We start from the raw sequence: 26,538 nt of genomic DNA, 5'->3' as shown, positions 1-26,538 counted from the left end.
GTTCATCGAATCACATTCGCAATTCTCTGTTATTCCTATCTCGTATAGAGGGCGAAAGAACAAACACCTATACTTTTCCTTAGGAGCTCTGCTTTCCATTATTTTATCGTGTTGATCGTTTCTCCCTGTGTAGGACAGTGTCAATAAAATATTCTCACATTCGGAGAAGGAAGTTGGTGATTGGAATTTCGTGAGCAGATTCGGTCGCAAAGAAAAACGCCTTTCTTTTAATTATGTCGAGCCCAAATCCTGTATCATTTCAGTGACACTTTCTCCCATATTTTGCGATAATACAAAACGTGCTGCCCTTCTTCGAGCTATTCCGATGTACTCCGTCAGTCCTGTCTGGTAAGGATCCCACACGGCGCAGCTCTACTCTGAAAGAGGACGGACAAGCGTGGTGTAGGCAGTCTCCTTAGTAGGTCTGTTACATTTTCTAAATATCCTGACAAAAAAACGTAGCCTTTCGTTAGCCCTCCCCACAACATTTTCTAAGTTTTCCTTCCAATTTAAGTTGTGTGTAATTGTAATTCCTAGGTACTTAGTTGAATTTATGGCCTTTAGATTTCACTGACTTATAGTGTAACGGAAGTTTAACGAATTCCTTTCAGCACTCATATGGATGACCTCACACCTGTCGTTATTTAGGGTCTACTGCCAATTTTCGCACCATTCAGATATTTTTTCTAAATCGTTTTGTAATTTGCTTTGATCTTCTGATGACTTTATTGCTCAATAAACGACAGCGTCATCTGCGAACAACTTAAGACGGCTGCTCAGATTGTCTCCCAAATCGTTTCTATAGATAAGGAACAGCAAAGGGCCTATAACACTACCTAGATGAACGCCAGCACAACCGCACTCAATTCGTTTGCCCGTAATTATACTACATTTATCAAAAACAGACAGATATATAATACTTTCACTGCACAAATTGCCAGGTGCAATGCATCGTAACATTCAATTTATTATGGAGCAGGTAAGTATATGAAAGAATTCTGAAATATTCAAGTGATTAAATACTGGAACAACAATGGCTCAAGATTCTATTTCAAGGCAGAGAAACACATTTTAGTTTGGGATTAAATATTCCATATTGACAAAAACACACTTAACGTTCATTTAAAACACTATATTCTCAATTGTAGTGTGTATGAGAGGCCACTCTACAAATCTGAGTGATGCCTAACAGATATACAGCAGTTTTTTTTCCCGAATGTTACCGCAACTGTTGACATGTAGAAGGATACTGGCAGCAGCTCAAGCTTTGTCAATGTGCGCCACATTTTATTAACCATATACACTACTGGCCATTAAAATTGCTACAACAAGAAGAAATGCAGATGATAAACGGGTATGCATTGTACAAATATATTATACTAGAACTGACATATGATTACATTTTCACGAAATTTGGATGCATAGATCCTGAGAAATCAGTACCCAGAACAACCACCTCTGGCCGTAAAGACGGCCTTGATACGCCTGGTCATTGAGTCAAACAGAGCTTGGATGGCGTGTACACGTACAGCTGCCCATGCAGCTTCAACACGATACCACAGTTCATCAAGAGTAGTGACTGGCGTTTGGTGACGAGCCAGTTGCTCCGCCACCACTGACCAGAGGTTTTCCATTGGTTAGAGATCTGGAGAATGTGCTGGCCAGGGCAGCAGTCGAACATTTTCTGTATCCAATAAGGCCCGCACAGGACCTACAACATGCGGTCGTGCATTATACTCCTGAAACGTAGGGTTCGCAGGGATCGAATGAAGGGTAGAGCTACGGGTCATAACACATCTGAACTGTAACGTCCACTATTCAAAGTGCCGTCAATGCGAACAAGAGGTGACCGAGACGTGTAAATAATGGCACCCCATACCAATACGCTGGGTAATACGCCAGTATGGCGATGACGAATACACGCTTCCAATGTGCGTTCACCACAATGTCGCCAAACACGGATGCGACCATCATGATGCTGTAAACAGAACCTGGATTCATCCGAAAAAAATGACGTTATGCCATTCGTGCACCCAGGTTCGTCGTTGAGTACACCATCGCAGGCGCTCCTGTCTGTGATACAGCGTCAAGGGTAACCGCAGCCATGGTCTCCGAGCTGATAGTCCATGCTGCTGCAAACGTCGTCGAACTGTTCGTGCAGATGGTTGTTGTCTTGGAAACGTCCCCATCTGTTGACTCAGGGATCGAGACGTGGTTGTACGATCCGTTACACCCATGTGGTTAAGATACCTGTCATCTCGACTGTTAGTAATACGACGCCGTTGGGATCCAGCACGGCGTTCCTTATTGCCCTCCTGAACCCATAGAATCCATATTCTGCTAACATTCATTGGATCTCGACTAACGCGAGCAGAAATGTCGCGATACGATAAACAGCAATCGCGATACGCTACAATCCGACCTTTATCAAATTCGGAAACGTGATGGTACGCATTTCTGCTCCTTACACGAGGCATCACAACAACGTTTCACCAGGCAACGCCGGTCAACTGCTGTTTATGTATGAGAAATCGGTTGTAAACTTTCCTCGTGTCAGCACGTTGTAGGTATCGCCACCGGTGCCAACCTTGTGTGAATGCTCTGAAAACGTAATCATTTGCATATCACAGCATCTTCTTCCTGTCGGTAGCACGTCATCTTCGTGGTGTAGCAATTTTAATGTCCAGTAGTGTATCATTTTCTGGAAAAATGTAAGAACATCTTCTGCACCAGATAATAGTTTTCATATTGCCCGTTTACAGATTCTCAGCACTCCATTACGCCAAAGGTCGTATTAACTGCAAGCCACTTTCCTACTGTAGCGTGTCTGTCTTTCTCTCAGTCGCAGTAGTTATTTCAAGAGCACGTTGCCAAATCGGGAAATGAAACGCATCCAATCCTTCCTGAAAAAACAACGGAAAATCATTAGAGCTAACAAGCGCGGTTATCATTTGATACCCCTCCGGCCCTGGAAAGACGACGTAGAGTTTGATCCGATAATCATATATGCCACCTGGGGGATAGTAGATGTAATGATAATGGTTTCAAAGTCGTCTATCAAGAGAGATCGCCGTGACATAGCTACCAGAGTGCTATCTGTTTCTATCCTTTAATAGGGAATGCCAGAATGCTCAGAGTGGTGCAAACGCGTGAAGCAAGCAGGGAACCGTGCCACGGAGATGCACTCGTGCTTCTTACAGTCATCTGAGGGAGTCTGAAAAGGGTCAAAGTGTTGCCTTCCAAGCGGCGGGATGTTCCTTGTGGAGAACCGCCACACATGTTGGACGTGCTGCGTCAGTTGTGCAACGATGCTTGTATCAGTGGTCACGTGAACATTCTCACATCCACACTTACGGTTCTGGACGTCCGCTGCCCGGAGTGGCCGAGCGGTTCTAGACGCTTTATTGTGGAACCGCGCGACTGCTACGGTCGCAGGTTCGAATCCTGCCTCGGGAATGGATGTGTGTGAGGTCCTTATGTTGGTTAGGTTTAAGTAGTTGTAAGTATACGGGAATGTGTAAGTCCCATAGTGCTTAGAGCCATTTGAAACATTTTGAGCGATAAGTTACAACTCTAGTTCACCTGTGCTGTTTCTGGAGTGGAGACTAATCAGTGTTTGGCACTTGGAATGTTGTTAGACCCGTTCTTTTACCATTCTTGCGACTGGAGGGTGATGTTCTGTTCCAACAGCATAATGCTTGCCCACACACTGCCAACGTAATTCAATGTTCTCCGCAAGATGTGCAGCAGTAGCCCTGGCCAGCACTCGTTTCCAATCGAGTACGTGTTGAAAGTGATAGGGCAAGAAGTGAGTCGTGCGACTTATCAACCAACAACTGTTATAGAACTAAGCAGTCTAGCAGGTGGCAGGTGTGGCATAACTTATCTCAGGACAGTATTTGCCATCTGTACGATAGACTGGATGCCAGAGTCACCAACCGCATTACCGCCCATGGACGCTACACCACATATTAATATGGGTGTTTCAGCATGGGTCAATACATGGTAACTCAGAACTGCTTGTGCTGTTGATCTAAAAATATTATCATTTTATGTACTGCATATGCACCGTAGCAACAATAAATCTTAAGTGAATTCGAAACCTCTGAAAGCTTGTGTAGCAATGTATAATGTAGTGAAGTTTGAAACTCGCAACGTGAAACAGTTAAAATAGCCCTAAAGGTAGTCTTAATAAATATTATACCATTTTACATTATGGGCACTATATCGAATATTATCGCGTACGTTATGTGAGCTGTATATTGTGCTCACATAAAAAATGTTTCTATCAGTCACAATCTGCCACAGACTCTGCATTGTCTTACAACGACGATTATTCTTGGGAAGTATAGTTCTGCAAGCTTATACTTTCCTCAACAATGTCCTTGGGTAAATCATAGTCGCGGCAATATTACCCTGCAGTCATGTCCATACCTTACAGCCAAAATGTAATGCGAAGTTTTCACAATGAGTTTATATTGTTTTGTTATCATTACATTCAGTCCGCTTAATACCCTTTCGATATCTACATTCGAATGCGGAAAGGGACGAACACTGAATGCAGTTTTCACTATTTCAGCCCATGAGTTGTTTTGCACTAGCATCTCTGTATAATCCAACTTCACTCCAAAACTTTACCGTGTCTCTTATTTCAGTCCATTTTATATGGTGTCAGTTATTTTCGGATGGTATCTACACTCCTGGAAATTGAAATAAGAACACCGTGAATTCATTGTCCCAGGAAGGGGAAACTTTATTGACACATTCCTGGGGTCAGATACATCACATGATCACATTGACAGAACCACAGGCACATAGACACAGGCAACAGAGCATGCACAATGTCGGCACTAGTACAGTGTATATCCACCTTTCGCAGCAATGCAGGCTGCTATTCTCCCATGGAGACGATCGTAGAGATGCTGGATGTAGTCCTGTGGAACGGCTTGCCATGCCATTTCCACCTGGCGCCTCAGTTGGACCAGCGTTCGTGCTGGACGTGCTGCCCGCGTGAGACGACGCTTCATCCAGTCCCAAACATGCTCAATGGGGGACAGATCCGGAGATCTTGCTGGCCAGGGTAGTTGACTTACACCTTCTAGAGCACGTTGGGTGGCACGGGATACATGCGGACGTGCATTGTCCTGTTGGAACAGCAAGTTCCCTTGCCGGTCTAGGAATGGTAGAACGATGGGTTCGATGACGGTTTGGATGTACCGTGCACTATTCAGTGTCCCCTCGACGATCACCAGTGGTGTACGGCCAGTGTAGGAGATCGCTCCCCACACCATGATGCCGGGTGTTGGCCCTGTGTGCCTCGGTCGTATGCAGTCCTGATTGTGGCGCTCACCTGCACGGCGCCAAACACGCATACGACCATCATTGGCACCAAGGCAGAAGCGACTCTCATCGCTGAAGACGACACGTCTCCATTCGTCCCTCCATTCACGCCTGTCGCGACACCACTGGAGGCGGGCTGCACGATGTTGGGGCGTGAGGGGAAGACGGCCTAACGGTGTGCGGGTCCGTAGCCCAGCTTCATGGAGACTGTTGCGAATGGTCCTCGCCGATACCCCAGGAGCAACAGTGTCCCTAATATGCTGGGAAGTGGCGGTGCGGTCCCCTACGGCACTGCGTAGGATCCTACGGTCTTGGCGTGCATCCGTGCGTCGCTGCGGTCCGGTCCCAGGTCGACGGGCACGTGCACCTTCCGCCGACCACTGGCGACAACATCGATGTACTGTGGAGACCTCACGCCCCACGTGTTGAGCAATTCGGCGGTACGTCCACCCGGCCTCCCGCATGCCCACTATACGCCCTCGCTCCAAGTCCGTCAACTGCACATACGGTTCACGTCCACGCTGTCGCGGCATGCTACCAGTGTTAAAGACTGCGATGGAGCTCCGTATGCCACGGCAAACTGGCTGACACTGACGGCGGCGGTGCACAAATGCTGCGCAGCTAGTGCCATTCGACGGCCAACACCGCGGTTCCTGGTGTGTCCGCTGTGCCGTGCGTGTGATCATTGCTTGTACAGCCCTCTCGCAGTGTCCGGAGCAAGTATGGTGGGTCTGACACACCGGTGTCAATGTGTTCTTTTTTCCATTTCCAGGAGTGTATTAATGAAATGATAATGGGATTCAGAACAAAGAGTATTGCTAATTCGATAACAGGACGTTTTACAGGTTTTAGACACTCTCACAGAGAAAAGTGTGACATATCTTGAAGAACTTCATTGTTCACAGGAAGCCGTTGCCTCATTTGTTTTATGAGTTTTGGAAGGAATTGATCACATCTATGACGCAACATTTGACTTCATTATCAGAGACCTTCATTGAAGAAAATGTTATCTCACATTCAACCCAAGGTAGAGATTTGGGTGCAAGTGAGCCTCAACTTTGAAATGCAGCACATCCAAGTGAAATCCAGGAATCCTAGCTTTTAACAAAGTGACTTCATGAGAGGAATTAGATTATTCAATAGCTTTGTTGTATCCTGACTTTTGGACTTAAATTTCTGATTCATATTCTCAACTTCCTGTAGAACAAGATTAATAAAAATGAGATACAAGTAGTTAAAATCTTCTTGGTTGTTAGGCTGTGTCAGATTTCTTACAAACAATCGACATTTCGACCCCTCTGCTCGGATTTTTTCACGATCTTGTGGTGTCCATTGATGACTGAACACTATGAGAGACGAGTCCAGCGTTCTCATATAACGGGGAGTTTTCCCCCATTTGTGTCGTTAGAAGTGAGATTATCGGGTGAAATACTTTTGGCTGCCATTAGTGCGCCAACCTCGTTCGTTACAAAGAGATTTTTTCCTGCACGTATAGCTCTGGGCACTATGGGACTTAACATCTGAGGTCATCAGTCCCCTAGAACTTAGAACTACTTAAACCTAACTAACCTAAGGACGTCACACACATCCATGCCCGAGGCAGGATTCCAACCTGCGACCGTAGCGGTCGCGCGGTTCCAGACTGTATTCCTGCACGTATGTTGGACGAGAGTTATTGGTTAAAATTCCTCTTGCTGCTATTGTCGGGCCATGAAGATTGGCTTGAAGTGAAACGGGCAGAACGGGAGGGAGTTTATCGAAATAAATAATTGTCCGCAGAGGTGGCTTCGAAAGAGTTTTTTTGTATTGCTCGCAAGCCGCGGCCGTGTATTCACTTCCATGATGGCGATGAATCATGATGCCGGAAGCCAATAGTCATCTCTCCATTGAAGTTAAATGCGTTCTTCTCGGACTTACTTCTATAAGTGATGGTTGCCTCTGGGAGAACACGTTAAGTTATTGATATAGATGTCAAGGCCACAGCTGTCGTCATGTGCCACTACCGCGAAATTCACACTTTGTTTTAGCCGCGTGTGGTGTCCGCGTTCATCAATACGTCCTTTAACAGTTCTTCGCATTTCGTCTATATACACTCCGACGTAGCCACGCGTCATTTCATAGACGCCCGCAGTGTTCAGGTAATCAGGTGCATCTACTTTTCGTCGGGAAAAATGTTTTATCTTGTTTGGACTGAAGAAAGTGGTCCGAATACCAGCTTTGGCCCCAGAAACTAACGTTAACTTAACTGAGCAAGTAGGCGTTTCCTCTTCATTCCTATCACAATAATTTATATTTCGCTTTAAAGCCGTGTCGGTGGAGAAATTGTCATAGCCATTGACCTTCATTGCCTTCTTTGTAAATCCAACTCCGATTCCAAGCTCTTGTCATCACTGATACAGAAGGTACGTGAAAACAGTTTGTTGAGGACTGCTTGCTTCTGGGCTGGGTGATATTGCGAAGTGGCATCAAGTACCTATTTGTGCGAATAGGCTTTCTATACACTCTGTGTCCTAGAGCATCGTCAGATCTTCTGTATTCGAATACATCTAGGAACAGGAGAAAGACCTCACTGTAAGGTAAAGTTAATTACGAGGTGAACTCCGCTTAAGAATTTATGGAACACAAAAAGCTCTTCTTCGCAGTGTGGCCACGTAGCAGACCCAACAGGAAAGCTTCAAAGGAGCGTTAATTAATGGCTATTCCATGAAAATGTCATCTGCTACTGGCGGAATGGGTGAGCCCATAGCAAGAATTTATCGTTGTATTTAAAATAGCTCGATCGAAGAGATAAATCATTGAAGTCACAAACATCTGGAGTAAGTTTCTCCTTTATGATCTCCGTTGCATCTGATACTAGGATGTTAGTAAATGGGGAGGTCACATCTACTCTAACAAGAATGTCACTTACGGATGTCTTCAACGTGCGTAGAATCTCTAAATATTGTTTCGAATCTTTGACAAAAATATTTATTTTTCTAGCTAGATGTCTCAGTGTCTTACCTATTAACAAACAGACAGAGATGGTATCATTACAATAAGCATAATTACAGGAAGTAATTCAGTAAGCATACTCACATACAATCAACGCGGGAGTCGTTGACTCTATCTAACACACGTGCTTGTCATCCTCTTAATCGCCATTTAAAATACTTGGTTTAAAAGTAGTAGCTCTCTACTGTAGGGACATAATACTTTTAAATAATATATGTTAAATGGTGATTAAGTGGATGACACGGACATGAACTAAACAGAGTCAACGACTCCCATATTTGATGTAGATAATATATGATTCTGTGAGAGTATGTTTCACTAAAATGAATTATAGACATTTCCTGTAATTTTGCGTATGATGCCATCTCTGTTCCACGCACAATGACGCAATATTTCAATAGGAATAATATCTTCTGAACAACACAGATTTAAAACTGCCGAAACCTTGAAATTATACCTGTACTTTGCATTTCCAGTCCACTGAAACTTTTATTTGCTTTTGTTTTCACGTTTCTATGTTGAGGTTAGTTCATTTGTTGTCAAATGCTCCAACGATGAAAGTAGATAAAATCGAACCTCAGGGCTTCTAAATCTTTTGATAGAAAATTCTTGATAGAAATTTCCATAGTGACTGGCTTGGAAATAAGGATAGTTTTAAAAATGAAGTTTCTATTTGGTGGGCTGGAGGGGGAGGGGGGGGGGGGTTGGGGTGCGGGAGAGGGAAGCGGAAATTAGTGAAAGCGATCTTCTCGTATTTTTCATTTTGTGCTCTTGTCCTGTTAGTTCTGCAACAAAAAATTTTCAGGCAATTTTGAATCACTCACTTTCAACAAATCCTAAGTGTAACTTCGAAAGTGATTGTGAGTCACGTGAATAACATTACAAGTTTCCGGTCAGTCAAATCCTTCAAGTCCAGTTTGTGCTCCAACAACACAGATGTTAATTACCAAGGACAGTTCCAAAATTCTGCCCTGATTTGGACAACAATCAGTGATTTATAGTTACTCCAAGGATTCATCAAAGTAAATTTGTAGCTTTTTTAAGAAGGCGTTTCCTGACAGAGTACCCGGAGATTTTTCACTTTCGTCTAAGAAAATGAGATAACTGATGGACTGGCACCTTATATCCGGAAACATGTGTTAGAAGAAGCATGGTCATCATATTACACACAGACTTTTGATGAGACTACCAATGTCGAAGTCAGTCAGAAAGTAAGCGTTACATACAATGAGTTATACAAGAACTGGCTTTAAAGGCAACTGAGATGATGAAACGTTACATCAGAAATTATGTGACGCCCTTTCTGAAGCCAGCTTTCCCTAAATAATTGCCTTATGCTGGGACCAAACATAGTATCAATAAAAAGACGTGATTAGGCTACACAGCAGATAATCTTTAAACGACGGAAACTGCCGAATTCATACAACGCACAATGCCTGCGTAATGGCTATGGAACGTTTCGATGCAGAAGCATTGAATTTCTGGTCAGTATTTACCATTATTTTCAAATCAAATGTTTCTGAGCACTATGGGACTTAACATCTCCTTACCCTAGAACTTAGAACTACTTAAACCTAACTAACCTAAGGACATCACACACATGCATGTCCGAGGCAGTATTCGAAACTGCTACCGTAGCAGTCGCGGGGTTCCAGACTGAAGCTCCTAGAACCGTTCGGCCTCACCGGCCAGCCATCATTATTTTAACGATTGGTCTATTCGCTAGGAAGAAATTGAAGGAATTCAGTCTTAGTTTAACATTCCATATCACAGGTTTTTGAGACATAGAACAACAAGGTGACTTACTTTACGACTTTCAGAATTTTGAAACTGTGGGATAGTTTTAAATATTAGTTCCCTAAGCATATACTTCTAAAAAAGAATTGTGCTGTTGTTCGGTCCATATCCTATAACGCCACAGTAGATGCTTCAAGGAAGCAGAGCTTCATTCCATAATTTCTTTGCATAACTGTTCAGTAAAGTCATACAACGTTATCAAAGCCGAACACTTTGATTCACAAGTTTCTTTGGCTCGTGTTTTGAAGCTTTCTGCTTTGAGCAAATAAAAAGTATTTCTGAAGTTCTTCGTAATGAATTCTTTATAGTTGGTAGTCTGTTTCCTTGTGAGCAGCTAGCTGACAGCGCGTAAGTAACTGAAGAAGCTAGTAAACTGGAAGAACGTGACAAGTTATGATTTCTAAGGAATATACAAAACCACTACAATACTACTTTTAAACATGTGACAGGAAAGACGCCTTTATCAAGTGTACCACTGAAAATGTTTACCCTTTTTAAACCCAAATAAAGAGTATGTATCAGATAGAACTTGCAAAAATTATTTCATTCGATGTCTCGCAAGATTACATATTAGAGGAGTGAAAGGTACTACAGTTTGAAAATATGACACAGCTTAGCCAAAAAGCTGTTCACTATTGCTGGCAGCTGCACATCTAATGGAGAGACTCGTGATCCATAGAACCCAAATCAATCAAAACTTGTTAAAGCTTCTCTGACATTGTCCCAAGATAATGCGAACATAGAGAGAAGATATTCCATTTAGAAGCACACAGCCGGCCGGAGTTGACGTGCGGTTCTAGGCGCTACAGTCGCGCGACGGCTACGGTCGCAGGTTCGAATCCTGCCTTGGGCATGGATGTGTGTGATGTCCTTAGGTTAGTTAGGTTTAATTAGTTCTAAGTTCTAGGCGACTCATGACATCAGCAGTTAAGTCGCATAGTGCTCAGAGCCATTTGAATCATTTCTTTAGAAGCACACATAAGTGGAAGACAAGACAACGATGACCGAAAGAATTTGAGAGCTAAATGAGGGTTTGTATCTGTGACCACTCACTTACAACTCATTAGATATGGACAGCAATCGCGCAGAAATTATACTCCTTATATTGAAGAATGTGGAAGGAAATGAGAAGTTCTATTAGAAGAAAAGCAAAACTAGGAACAAAACCAAAGTCTTTCGAGGAGGAGATAAAAAACATCAATAACATGACAAAATTAAATGATTTGTGGCAGCTGCTCTGAAAGCAAAAGGAAAGAACCCTCTGTATAAGGGCACAAGAACTCCCATCACCCACCTCTTCTCTCCCCCCTCCCCCTGACCCCCCGCCCCTCACCCACCCCTTCCAACACACAAACACAGAAGACTGACCAAAATCGAGAAATCACGAAAAAATGATATAAAAGCAGAAAAATTTGTCGGGGTATGCTTGAGGATGGACAAATCATGAATGTAGAAGAAAGACTAAAAAAAATTACGTGGAAACCATGCACAAAAATCACGAGAAAATAAAATACGATTACTTCAACTTGTTTCTAAGATTCCTGAGAAACAGTAGTCCACAAATATTTTCTAGAACTTATCCAGTATTTTAGTGTAGGATGTCATTAGTTGTAAAAGTTTGATGTAGATTTTGAATGTAAATTACAGCGACGAATTTCGAACAACCGACACCAAATTACCTGTATATATTATTAATTTTATATGAAGGAAGAAATAGCCATAACCGATCTACGGTCATATTACAGAACTTAAGGGCTTGTTTGGTAGTGATTATTCAAAATGAAAACAATTTATTTGACCCATATCCACGTACTGAAAAAATTTTTAATCAGAAATAATAATTTTTAATAATATACTACCGCCTTTTAATGACCTTTTGAAAAAATATTATGTCACTTTTTTCAAGTGCCACCGTATCTCCACATCCTGTGAAGGAATTGACCATTTGGTCTCACAGTGGGATAAATGTTTTAACCGTTCTGACGATCACTCTTGAAATAATAAGCAACCTACTTACTTTTTTCCATCTGTTTCGTTTTCATTTTAATGGGCATGTAAACCACTAGACAAGTTGATTTCCATATTGTTTCTCCTTAGTTATAATTTGAAAGAATAACAGTATGCAGTTTTGTTTCCTTCCTTGCAGTAGACTGTAACGGAAAATCTCTATGTTAGGAAATCTGAATCGTCGGAAACTTAGTAATGCTACCTCTTGGCAGCTTAAAGCTGTACGAAGTAATGTCATTGGCACTACTAACCTCACAAATCCAGCAGCTGGCGAGGTCTATTTTAAATCTCATGTAGCAAAGCTCCCAACCGATTTACTCATTCACTGTAAGTAACTTCAGTTTCCACTCAAGGTTTCGTTTGCAACAGTAATAAAAAAGGCTCAGACACGCGAATACGTTAGAATTGATTTACGATCACAAGGTTTCTGCATGATCAGTTGTATGCTGCCCTTTCACTAACCAGTTCATATTCGTATCACACAGTATAAAGACAAGTATATCCTGGAGTTCGGTAATTGCATAGTGTCCAAAAAATGTAAAAAAACTTAAAAAATAAAATATCTATGAAGAGGAATCTTTTCATTCAAATTCTATAAAATGTACTATTATTTCGCTTTCCATGGCTTGAAAGTGAGCTATGTCGCAAAGAGGTTGTGAAATAAGGATCCTGAGACAATCCCTAGCGGTTCCTCGGATCAGGGTCCAGTTACCGTACCTTTCTGGCAGTTGGGAAGCGTCGCTGCGTTCGCTAGCAAAGCACGAGCTGCTCGTGCATTCGTGACTCTGCGCCCGCTGCGGTACCGGTGGATTCATTCCGCGCAATGACTGGTGTGAATTATGTTGGGAGTAAAACAGCACCACCTCGGCTACCTACAGCGGTAACCAGGTGAAGCCATCAGCAGTGGCTATTGACTTCAATCCTGCCGCACCGAGAAGCGCGTTTAAGCGCTCTCAACGATCTGCGGTCACATTCGCAAATGACTCTGAAACAAGGTGAGAGTGCCAGTGAAAATGACAGGGGCAGCCTAGCTGTCAGACTCGGTCGTTAAAATTCCGTTTGCCGCAGAGGGCAGAGCTGAGCAGCGACGACATGTGGTCCCATTACCCGTACACGCCGATGCCGGCGGCACGGCAGTGTACCGGCGCCTCTTTTGTATGCGTGAATCCAGGCGGCGCTGGCGTGCTGCCACCGAGAGATTAAAGCGGCCGCTTCCTTTGCATCCCCTGCAGCACCGTGCCTGTGGCAGGTGTCTGCCTGTTTTCTTTATTTTTCTTTTTACCTCAGTTTCCCACGTGAAGGCATGCATATGCAAACTCATACATACATAAATACGTGTCTGTTCTCGGTTGGCGTGTAACTTCTTCGGAAAGAGCTACTTCCTGTGAGTTGGTGCTTCCTGTGAAGCTCTTGTAGCTAGTGGCAGGTTACCTGCAGGTGGTGCTCACAGGCCTTTGGGCTGTGTGAATTTGATAAATTGTAAGGGACGTGGCCGGGCTTCAGGAATTTGCGTGACGAAATTGCCAGAGTGGAAGTGCAAATTCCAGTGGAGGCATTCGAAGTCTACACACCGTTGTGACTCATCAAGTAGGAAGACCATATTGTAAAGAAGAAATTTACCGTTACACTACAAGTATAAAGCGGAATGTTTGCTGAAATGAAAAGCCATGACAGGTCTGAAGTACAGAGTGACTACACTGAAGCGCCAAAGAAACTGTAACACCTGCCAAATATCGTGTAGGGTCCTCCCAAGAGCACGCCGAAGTACCGCAACACGACGTGGCATGGACTCGACTGCTGTCTGAAGTTCTGCTCGAGGGAACTGACTCTATGAATCCTTCAAGGCTGTCCATAGATCCGTAAGGGTACGAGGGGTTCAAAATGGTTCAAATGGCTCTGAGCACTATGCGACTTAACTTGTGAGGTCATCAGTCGCCTAGAACTTAGAACTAATTAAACCTAACTAACCTAAGGACATCACACGCATCCATGCCCGAGGCAGGATTCGAACCTGCGACCGGGTATGAGGCGGCGGAGATCTCTTCCGAACAGCACGTTACGAGGCATCCCAGATATGAAACTACCTGGCAGATTAAAACTGTCTGCCGGACCGAGACTCGAATTCGGGACCTTTGCCTTTCGCGGGCAAGTACTCCACCAATATCCTTTCTTCCAGGACTGTTAGTTCTGCAAGGTTCAGAAGAGCTTCTGTGAAGTTTGGAAGGTAGGAGACGAGGTACTGACAGAATTGAAGCTGTGAGGACGGGTCTTGAGTCGTGCCTGGGTAGCTCAGATGGTAGAGCACTTGCCTGCGAAAGGCAAAGTTCCCGAGTTCGAGTCTCGGTCCGGCACACAGTTAGAATCTGCGAGGAAGTTTCACATCAGCGCACACTCCGCTGCAGAGTGAAAATCTCATTCCCATCCCAGATGTGCTCAATAATGCTCATGTCAGGGGAGTTCAGCTATCGGAAATGTTTACACTCAGAAGAGTGTTCCTGTAACCACTCTGTAGCAATTCTGGTTGTGTGGAGTGTCGGATTGTCTTGCTGGAATTGCCCAGGTCCTCCGGAATGCACAATTGACATGAATAGATGCATGTGATCAGATAAGATCCTTAAGTCGTACAATACTGGCCATTAAAATTGCTACACCAAGAAGAAATGCATATGATAAACGGGTATTCATTGTACAAATATATTATACTAGAATTGAGATGTGGTTACACATACATGCAATTAGGGTACATAGATCCTGAGAAATCAGTACCCAGAACAACCACCTACGGCCGTATTAACGGCCTTGATACGATTGGTCTTTGAGTCAAACAGAGCCTGGATGGCGTGTACACGTACAGCTGCCCATGCAGCTTCAACACGATACCACAGTTCATCAAGAGTAGTGACTGACGTATTGTGACAAGCCAGCTGCTCGGTCATCATTGACCAGACGTTTTCAGTTGGTGAGAGATCTGGAGAATGTGCTGGCCAGGGCAGCAGTCGAACATTTTCTGTATTCAGAAAGGCCCGTACAGGACCTGCAACATGCGGTCGTGCATTATCCTCCTGAAATGTAGGGTTCGCAGGGATCGAATGAAGGGTAGAGCTACGGGTCATAACACATCTGAACTGTAACGTCCACTATTCAAAGTGCCGTCAATGCGAACAAGAGGTGACCGAGACGTGTAAATAATGGCACCCCATACCAACACGCCGGGTAATACGCCAGTATGGCGATGACAAGTAGACGCTTCTAATCTGTATTCACCGCAATGTCGCCAAACTCGGATGCGACCATCATGATGCTGTAAACAGAACCTGGATTCATCCGAAAAAATGACGTTATGCCATTCGTGCACCCAGGTTCGTCGTTGAGTACACCATCGCAGGCGCTCCTGTCTGTGATGCAGCGTCAAGGGTAACCGCAGCCATGGTCTCCGAGCTGATAGTCTATGCTGCTGCAAACGTCGTCGAACTGTTCGTGCAGATGGTTGTTGTCTTGCAAACGTCCCCATCTGTTGACTCAGGGATCGAGACGTGGTTGTACGATCCGTTACAGCCATGCGGATAGGATGCCTGTCATCTCGACTGCTAGTGATACGAGGCCATTGGGATCCAGCACGGCGTTCCGTATTACCCTCCTGAACCCACCGATTCCGTATTCTGCTAACAGTCATTGGATCTCGACCAACGCGAGCAGCAATGTCGTGATACGATAAACCGCAATCTCGATACGCTACAATCCGACCTTTATCAACGTCGGAAACGTGATGGTACGCATTTCTGCTCCTTACACGAGGGATCACAACAACGTTTCACCAGGCACCGCCGGTCAACTGCTGTTTGTGTATGAGAAATTGGTTGTAAAATTTCCTCATGTGAGCACGTTGTAGGTGTGGCCACCGGAGCCAACCTTGTGTGAATACTCTGAAAAGCTAATAATTTGCATATCACAGCATCTTCTTCGTGTCGGTTAAATTTCGCGTCTGTAGCACGTAATCTTCGTGGCGTAGCAATTTTTATGGCCTATAGTATATATAGACGTATCAGGGGTCCCACATCAACTGCACACACCCCACAACGTTACTGAGCGTCCACTTGCTTGAAAAGTCCCCTGCTGACATGCAGGTACCATGGATTCATGAGGTTGTCTCCATACCCGAACACGTCCCTCCGCTCGATACAATCTGAAACGAGATTCGTGCCACCAGGCAACATCTTTCTAGTCATCGACAGCCCAAAGTCGATGTTGACGGGCCCAGGGGAGGCGTAAAACTTTGTATCAAGGGTACAAGAGTGCACCTCCGGCTTCGATTGCCCATATCGATAATGTTTCGTTGAATGGTTCGACGCTGACACTTTTTGATTGCCGAGCATTGAAATATGCAGCAATATACAGAAGGGTTGCACTTCCGTCACGTTTAACGATTCTCTTGATTCGTCGTTGGTCCCGTTCTTGCAGGAACTTTTTCCGGCCACAGCGGTGTTGGAGATTTGATGTTTTACCGGATTCCTGATATTCACGGTGCACTAGTGAAATGTTCGTGAGGAAAAATCCCCATTCGATCGCTACCATGCAGATGCTGTGTCATAGCGCTCGTGCGCCGACTATAACACCACGTTGAAACCACATAAATCTCGAAAACATGTCATTGTAGCAGCTGTAACCGATCTAACAACTGCGCTAGACACTTGTTGTCTTCTATAGGCGTTGCCGACCGCAGCTCCGTATTCCGCCTGTTTACATATCTCTGTATTTGAATGTGTATGCCCATACCAATTTCTTTGGCGCATCGGTGTATATTAAAGTGCAAGTTCAAAACTCTGTAAAAAACGAATCGCCGCTCCGAGTGACGTCAAATTTGAATGAAATATTATCGGTGAAGGGAAGAATGTTATGGAAACAAAAATTTTAATGAAGGTTTTACACTATATGGCACTGTAAGTGTCAGAATATGCCAAATAAAAGACGCAGGGTATACATCTGTTCTTCAGTTTGCGTCTGAGACGCTCGGCATGATGTCTGACTGCAAAATCACGCTCTGCTGATAAAGCTCTTTCACACGAATGGTGACTGCGTACCTGTAGCTCGGAGAAGTTTCACTCAAGGATATAGAAAAAGGCGTTGGTCCGACATCTGCCAAGGGGCTGGTGAAAATGATAACGAAATTCGGAAGATGTGTTATTTTAAGAGCAATGTGGTTAGAAAGAGGAAAAACAACTGATGCAACCTCAGTAGGAGATGTGGCCAAAACACTATAGGAGGGGTCGAGCAATGGTGTGCAAACGTGCAGTGCACTGGGAATTACATGAACTTCGAACGTGCCTGTGAACAAATGGCATATAATTCTACGAAACATTCTTCATTGCTGTCCATACAAAATTACCCATGTTCAAGAGTTACCTTATACTGACCTGCCAGTAAGACAAATATTTGCTGCCGGCCGCTGTTGCCGAGCGTTTCTAGGCCATTCAGTCTGGAACCGCGCGACTGCTACGGTCGCAGGTTCGACTCCGGGCATGAATTTGTATGATGTCCTTAGGTTAGGTAGGTTTAAGTAGTTCTGAGTTTTAGGGGACTGATGACCTTAGATGGTAAGTCACATAGTGCTCAGAGCCATTTCAACAAATATTTGCTCTAGAATTTCTTGCTGGCGATGAAGTGGACAATGAGTGTCCATGGAAAGACGAATCTCGTTTGCATCTCAAAGGACATGTCAATAGACAGAACTGCAGAATACAGTAAGGGTAATGGAAAACCTCCTTGCACGTCACCTGCGATCGCTTTATTCTGCAAAGGTAACTGATTGCTGCGGCTTGACGGCATCGTTTATCTTATAGCCATATATTTTTAAGGAAATGTGTCCTGCGAATCCTGTTACCTGTACCAGCACTGGTAAATGCAATGAGAGTCTTCGGCGCAACCCTTCAAACCCTTCAACAGTGTAGATGTGAGGATAGGGTCAGTGTCATGCAAGATGACACTCCTCCGCGTATTGCACAGACAGTAAAGCGGCTGCTGCAGGCTTATTTTGGAAATGCTAGACTTATCACCTGATTTTAATGAGTTTGACTTCTGACTGTCAAGTTATCTAAATGATGCTGTATTCGGTGCTTCGATTACAAACGTAGATGAAGGCACACACTGAGCGACGTTTATTGAACATAAGCTCTGAGGCACTGATTTGTTGTGAAACATACTGTTTCTCTATCTTAACGTGTTGCAAAAAATGGTGGACCGCATACTGAACATTATTGTGCCAAACTTACGATAAACAAAAACCGATTTCATTGTTCCTTTTATGCCGTTTTTGGCACCATGACAATTGAAAACTGATTTCAATGAGGCCTTTTATGCGTTTTTTGGCCACAGAAGCCACAGAACATTCAAAAATTGATGCCATTGTTAGTTTTTATGCGGTTTTGCGGTCTCAGAAGCCGACTTTTCCCAGCTGATGTGGTGTGGCCTCCCCGTGGTGGCTGGGCTTACCCAACTGTTGAATTTCAGATATTTACGGTCTTGCGCGTTGCATAGGATGATTGGTTTAACTTGTAAATCACACCACAGCCATCGTATTGCGATTCGTCAGTTACTTGTAGCTGAACGCATTTACTTTATGACGCTCACAGCGCCATCTAGGGGAAAAATATCCATTTTTTCATGATGAAGAGTAGGCAATAGACAAAAAGAATCAATACGCAAAGAAGTGGAATACAGAAGTACTAAGTAATGACGAGGTACACTTAAGGTTCTCTAAGGCTAGAGATACAGCAGTAAGGAATAGTTCAGTACGCAGCACAGTTGAAGAGGAATGGGCATCTCTAAAAAGGGACGTCACAGAAGTCGGAAATAAAAACATACGTACAAAGAAAGCAGCTGCGAAGAAATCAGGGGTGATAGAAGAAGTACTTCATTTGGTCGATGAGAGGAGGAAGTACAAAAATGTTCCCGGAAACTCAGGAATATAGAAGTAGAAGTCGCTGAGGAAGGAAATAATAAGAAGTGCAGGGAAGCTAATACGAAATGGTTGAATGATAAATGTGAAGCAATCGAACAAGAAATGACTGTCAGGACAGATTCAGCATACAAGAAAGTCAATACTATCTTCGGTGACATTAAAAGCAAGGGAGGCACCATTAAGAGCGCAACGGGAACTCCACTGTTAAATGTAAAGGAGAGAGCGGATACGTGGAAGGAATACGTTGAAAGCCTCCATGAGGGGGAACGTTTATCGGATGTGATAGAAGAAGAAACATGAGTCGATTTGGAAGAGATAGGGGGATCGAGTGATAGAATCAGAATTTAAAAGAGCTTAGGAGGACTTCAGATCAAATAAGGCAGAAGGGATAGATAATATTCCCTCAGAATTTCTAAAATCATTGGTAGGAAATGGCAACAAAGCTATTGTTCATGTTGATGTGTAGCATGTATGAGTCTGGCAATATACCATCCGACTTTCGGAAAAATTTCATCCACACAATTCCGAAAATTGCAAGGACTGACAATTGAGAGATTTATCTCATAATCAGCTTAACTGCTCATGCATCCAAGTTGCTGATAAGAATAATATAAAGAAGAATGGAAAAGAAAATTGAGGACGTGCTAGATGACGATCAGTTTGGCTTTAGAAAAGGTAAAGCAACGAGGCAGGCAATTCTGACGTTGCGGTTGATAATGGAAGCAAGACTAATGAAAAATCAAGACACGTTCATAGAATTTGTTGACCTGAATAATGCGTTCGATAATGTAAAATGGTGCAAGATGTTAGAAATTCTGTGAAAAGTATGGGTAAGCCATAGGGAGCGACGGGTAACTTACAATATGTACAACAGTCAAGAGGGAATAATAAGAGTGGACGACAAAGAACGAAGTGCTCGGATTAAAAAGCGTGTAAGACCTATTGTTCAATCTGTACATCGAAGAAGCAATGATGGAAATAAAAGAAACGTTCAGGGGTGGAATTAAAATTCAAGGTGCAATGATAGCAATGATACGATTCGCTGATGACATTGCTATTCTGAGAGAAAGTGAAGAAGAATTACATGATCTGCTGAACAGAATGTACGATCTAATGAGTACATAATACAGACTGAGAGTAAATCGAAGAAAGATGAAAGTAATGAAAAGCAGCAGAAATGAGTAAGAAACTTAACATCAGGGTTGATGGTCACGAAGTAGATGAAGTTAAGGAATTCAGCCACCTAGGTAGTAAAATAACTAATGGCGGACGGATCAAGGAAGAAATCAAAAGCAGACTAGCAATGCCCAAAAGGGCATTCCTATCCAAAGGTAGTCTACTAGTATGAAACATAGGTCTTAATTTGTGGGAGAATTTTCTGAGAACGGAGTACAGCATTGTATGGTAGTGAAACAGAGACTGTGGGAAAACCAGAACAGAAGAGTTGAAGCATTTGAGATGTGGTGCTACAGACGAATGTTGAAAATTAGGTGGACTGATAAGGTAAGGAATGAGGACGTTCTGCGCAGAATCGGAGAGGAAAGGAATATGCGAAAACACTGATAAGGAGAAGGACACAATGATAGAACATCTCTTAAGACATGGTACCAGAAGGACCTCTAGAAGGCAATAACTGTAGAGGATGACAGAGATTGGTATACATCCAGCAAATAATTGAGGACGCAGGTTGCAAGTGCTTGAGGAGGGTATCACAGGAGAGGAGTTCGTGGAGGGCCGCATCAATCCACTCAGAAGACTGAGACACTCCCGCCCTCCACCCCTCCCCCCCCCCCCCAAAAAAATGACGCTCACACCTTCTTCAACGAAATTCTGTTCAAATTGGGTGTCATTCTCGATAGTGGTTCCTCTTTTATAACATTTTGACAGTCATCCCATAGACGCTGAACGCTGAACGGATGTAACTCCTGAAGTTAGCCAATCGACGGCAACATTCCAACAACATAAAGAAATCTTTCAAAATAAGTCGATTTCTATTTCCAGATGTAGTATTAAGTTTATATATATTGTTTGCTTTATATCATCCAGATAACTATGGAGCAACGATGTTTAAGATTCTTGCTTTGACTGAATATTCATTGTTCCCATTTATAAAGCTTTCCTTGCCCATCCTGTTCTTTATCTCTGCAAGAATAATCAGCATAAATATCCAAAATTGGCTGTCGTATGTTATGCTTAGTCGAAAACGTGTATCCCCTTCTGCTAGTTACATTGCCTCGAGCTTTGCATTTATCGAGTTATTCGAAGGCTGATTTGTTCGGAAGGATTCGTCCTTGATGCATGTCCATACAATTACCTCGTATTCTTTCAGTTCACCTGACAAGCTCCTTTTTGTTTCCTACATTCTACCCAAACTCATAATTTGTCAGATATTTTCTGGTCAGGATTAAACATATAGCAGCATAGTGAAACTCGGAATTTTCTAGTACTGCCTGACTTTGGTATACAGAGTAGATACCACCTGTAGGACAGCTGATACGTCATTTGAGGATTCAGTTCAGCAGTTCCATAAACTCTCTTAAGTGAGTAAAGTAGTTCTCTCCGCGAAATTTTCCTAGTTCCTGCTATATTTGTGGGGATTTCACTGACTCCTTCACCAACACGTTGCAGCCTAACGTATATGCGGAGCTATTGAGCTGTTATTTATGTCGAATTCGGTAGGATTATTGTTTATTTAAGTCACCAAGCAGCAGATGTTTTAATCGCTCGTCACCAGTCTTCCGCCTTCGTTTTCCTTTGTACGTTTACAGCATATCATACACAACAGTGTACGTAACACGTTTTACATGCTGTAATCCTTTTTCGGTCTTAAAATTCTTTCCCCTTACGATTCCTTCTTATTTCATGTTAACTGAGTATGGGCTCGATAAACAGACGTATCATCCGAATAACGTTGCTACTGAGAACCCAAAGTCCGCAGTTTTCACAGTAAGCCTTTATTCCGGCGATTGTTCACCTACGTTTTCAGTTTTCCTGGAACGCGACAAGTGCTTCTAGCTCCTGCGTACACCTTTTTCCCAGTATCCGTGTAACATGCGACGCAGTGCTGTGATCCGAAATTTTTAAGCCAAGTAGAGTACTTGCGTTACAAAAAAATTTCTTTGTTTCGGTGACTATGTGTCCATTTGGAACATCCTTCCAATTCTTCGACTTAAATATGACTGTAGGAATCCTTATGCTAAGTGTATCACTCTTCTATTTTTAACCGCTCTTTATTATTGTTGTGCTTTTATAGCTTTTCAATAATGCTACTTAGTTGGGCCATTCCTCTAAATTGACTGTACTAGCTTATCGAGAAGTCTGAATTTATCTGATTCGTGACCTTTCCTAGTTAACATATGCCTAACTTTCAGTCAACCGGAAGTGCGACGTGAACTTAAGCACTACCGTTAAGAATTCCTTTTGCAACATTCATTCATCTGATAACGTTTTCCACGCATCTGTGCTTTGTTTCTTTAACATTTAACTTAAAACATAGTTGGGACAAACTTCAGCCCTGCCGTACAACCATCAAACACATGCTTCACCTTGCACTTTTACTATACTCATTTGGCTATTTCAAATACGAGGGTTATTCGGAAAGTAAGGAACGATCGGTCGAGAAAAGGAAAACACAATGAAAATCTGATGAAGCATTGCACAGATGCGTTGGTCACTGTGTCTAGTACGGCCATCGATCGCATCATGTCGCTCTTTTCAGTTCTGAGCTCGCACTGAGAACGTAAAGATGGCTAGAAATTAGCGTCTCCCGCCAAGTATGAGGGCCTGGTGAAAGATTTCGCCTGATGTTATGCAATCCACATTACGTAACTGTCATACCGTTGCTTCTACACGACAATTCTCAGCCGCACTCCGCAGGGGCAATGAAGATGCTCCCACAGCGTTTTCGATGGAAAGTGTTTAATCACCCACAATACAGCCCCTAATTGGATACACCTGAGGTTCATCTCTTCTCAAATGAAACGCTGGCTATGAAGACAATATTCTAACACAGTCAACGAGCTGCAGGCCAGAGTAGAAAATTACCAAATAGCACTGGCGGTTGTCTTCTATAACGAAGGAATTGAAAAATTGGTACAACGCTACGACAGATGTCTAAGTCTGAGCGGCGACTGTGTAGAGACGTAGCTGGGAGGTGTAGCTAAGCGTTGCATATAATACAGTTTTCATTTTCACTTTGGTTTCCATTTCACGACCTAACGTTCCTTACTTTCCGATTAGCCCTCATATTATTGTTGACTCATTGATCTCTAGTCTTTATCCCCATGTATTCTTTGACTCACATATTAGAATACTATCTCGAGTTATAATTAAAAAATTAAAATTAATTAAAGCAAGCCAAAATTCTGTTGTAACGAAGTAATTACTCAGTACACGTATTTCAGTGCTCCCAGTCAATTGTTATTATTATTGCTGCCACGTATTCATCTTAATGCCTCCACTTCAGATCCTATGAACAGTTGTATAAGTATCTATATATATATATATATATATATATATATATATATATATATATATATTAGATGTAAGGCACTAGCAGTTTGTTAAGGAACGTATATCATCAATGAAGCCACATATCTTTCGTTTATCACATATCAACCAGCTACTTCCCAGCAAGGCCAAAATACTGAGTCGCAATGAAAAACAGAGTGTTTGACACATAATATATAATCTAGGGCATTAACCGCAGTCATATAAGTGTAGAATATAAAGTGTTGCCCCGCGAGATAGCCGCGCGGTCTGGGACACCTTCTTACGGTTCGCACGGCTCTCCCTGTCGAGCCATCCCTCGGGCACGGGTGCGTGTGTTGTCCTTAGCGTAAGTTAGTTCAAGTTAGACTAAGTAGCGTTTAAGCCTAGGGACCGACGACCTCAGCAGTTTGGTCCGATAGGAACTTACCTCCACAGTGAAGTGTTGCTTCGAGGTATCTGGTCAGACTCACTTCGGGGATGTGGCCCTTTTGTTGAGAGGTTTATGTTGAATGGAAGCACGACCTTTCTCATCAGCGTCTCTCGAACCAATTCTGCCACCGCTCATATGAATTTCTAGAACCTTATGTGTTATTTTCCAGATTTCATTTGTTCTACACACATCAAAAACAGTTTTGCATCATCTCGATTGCGAGAGTTCCGGCACCTGTACAGGAAATTGGAATAGAGATCAACATAAACATCATTTCCGCCCTTTTCATTGTTCATGAAACCCACACATTCCATGTTGTACCACCATACAGCGAGACCTTCATAAGTGGTGGTACAGATTGCTGTACACACCGGTACCTCAAATGGCCAGTAGCCCGTCTTCTCGCATTGATGCATGCCTGTATTCGTCGTGGCATACTAACCACAAGTTTATCGAGGTACTGTTGGTCCAGATTGTTCCACTCCTCCACGGCGATTCGGAGTGGATCCCTCATAGTGGTTGGTGGATCATGTCGTCCATGAACAACCCTTTTCAATCTATCCCGGCATGTTCGATAGGGTTCATGTCTGGAGAGCATTCTGGCCACTCTAGTCGGGCGATGTCGTTTCGCTGACCGGGTTGCCTCCAAATACGTCTCCGACGATTGTCTGTCTGAAGGCATATGCCAATCCTCAGCTGTCCATTCGGTATGTTGTTGGGCACATCTGTACCGTGCTGCATGGTGTCGTGGTTACGAAGAAGGACCTCGCCATGGACCACTGGAGCGAATTTGCGCATCGTGCAGCCTATTGCACACAGTTTGAGTCGTAACACGACGTCCTGGGGCTGCACGAAAAGCATTATTCAACATGGTGGCGTTGCTGTCAGGGTTCCTCCGAGCCATAATCCGTAGGTAGCAGTCACTGACTGCAGTAGTAGCCCTTGGGTGCCCTGAGCGGGGCATGTCAACGAAAGTTCCTGTCTCTCTGTATCTCCTCCATATCTGAACAACATCGCTTTGGTTCACTCCGAGATGACAGTCGTTCCTGGCACAGAGTAACAATGTGGACGCCATCGAACCGCGGTATTGACGGTCTAACTACCGACACCACGAACCGTGTTGGAATGACTGGAAATGATCGGCTGTCGGACCCCCTGCGTCTAATAGGCGCTGCTGATGCATGGTTGTTTACATCTTTGGGCGGGTTTAGTGCCATCTCTGAACAGTCAAAGGGACTGTGTCTGTGGTACAATATCCACAGTGAACGCCTATCTTCAGTTCTGGGAGCCGCGGTGAAGCAAAATTTTTTTGGTGTATGTATATGTCATCTCCATGGTCGACGACTCCCGTTCGCATCTGTTGTTGTTGGTAAATTTATCGCAGATGAAGATATCCGTTGGAGAAAACGGCCCTCGAGAACTCCTAATTAAAAGCTTGGATCAGTCGAAAAGTTGCTAGGTGTGTTGTAAACCGCTGCAAAGAGAACGCAACCTCGTTCCGGATTCACTGTTTTTTTCGAAACCTGTACTTTCGATTTCCAAGTTTCTTACGCAGCCTCATTCCAGATTCACTGCTTTTTTTTGGAAATCCTTGCTTTCAGTTTCGAATTTTCTTTAACTCCGCGTTTGCAGGGACTTTCTAAGTAAACTGAATGCCACAATTCACTCCGACAGGGACTTGAACATCTTACAGAATGTTAAGACAAATTACTCAGATCGTCCAGTTGTTAGATCAAAGTATCCAGTGAGGCCCGTGTTGGTCTCTAATGAGGATCAACATATTCAGAACTAAGTTTGACATTTTCGCGCTGCCTGTAGTTAGGGATCGTCTCACCCCTACAAACATGAGCCAGCGATGTTAGACTCGTGTGATAAACAGCGCGAGCAAGTTAACATAATAAATTGGACATTTATCGTAAACTTAACAACTAGTTGGTAACCAGACAGCCCCTTGTATACATAGCACTGATTCCTTCAGTTTATCACTACATCAGACGGTACTGTGTTGAGTACAGTGACGTCCACAAGTTCAGCAAATGCCTACAACCATTACCCAATTCCAAATTATGCGAGCTCTTGACAGACTCAAAAAAGATAAGTCCTGTCGAAGTGGAGTGTCCGTTGCTGAGGTGCAATATCATCTGGAGAAACTTTACCAGTGCAAATCAATTATAAACTCTAAGCTCACAGCGGCACCCAATTGTGACAAAACCCTGACAAACAAGAAACTGAGAAAAATCGTCTGTGTCCACCTGTGCCCAAGACTTGCGGGCGTAAGGACACGTGCCACTACATCAGCATACATGCGGCACAAACTGGCAATTATAGACCAAACAAACCAAACAATGTCCGGAAATGAACTTACGGTATTTATCTCGAGAATCTTCGGCAGTGGTGGATAGAAGGATTGTAGCACATATGCTAATACGGACGATTCTTGCTCCCAGATTGAATACGATCATCGTAGAACAACAATAGTGTAAAAGTATGTGAAACATGCGGTAACAGGCTACAAAATATACTCCTG

This window comes from Schistocerca cancellata, chromosome 1, assembly GCF_023864275.1.
Source record: "Schistocerca cancellata isolate TAMUIC-IGC-003103 chromosome 1, iqSchCanc2.1, whole genome shotgun sequence".
In the NCBI taxonomy this organism is placed as follows: Eukaryota; Metazoa; Arthropoda; class Insecta; order Orthoptera; family Acrididae; genus Schistocerca; species Schistocerca cancellata.
This window is presented reverse-complemented; position numbering follows the sequence as displayed.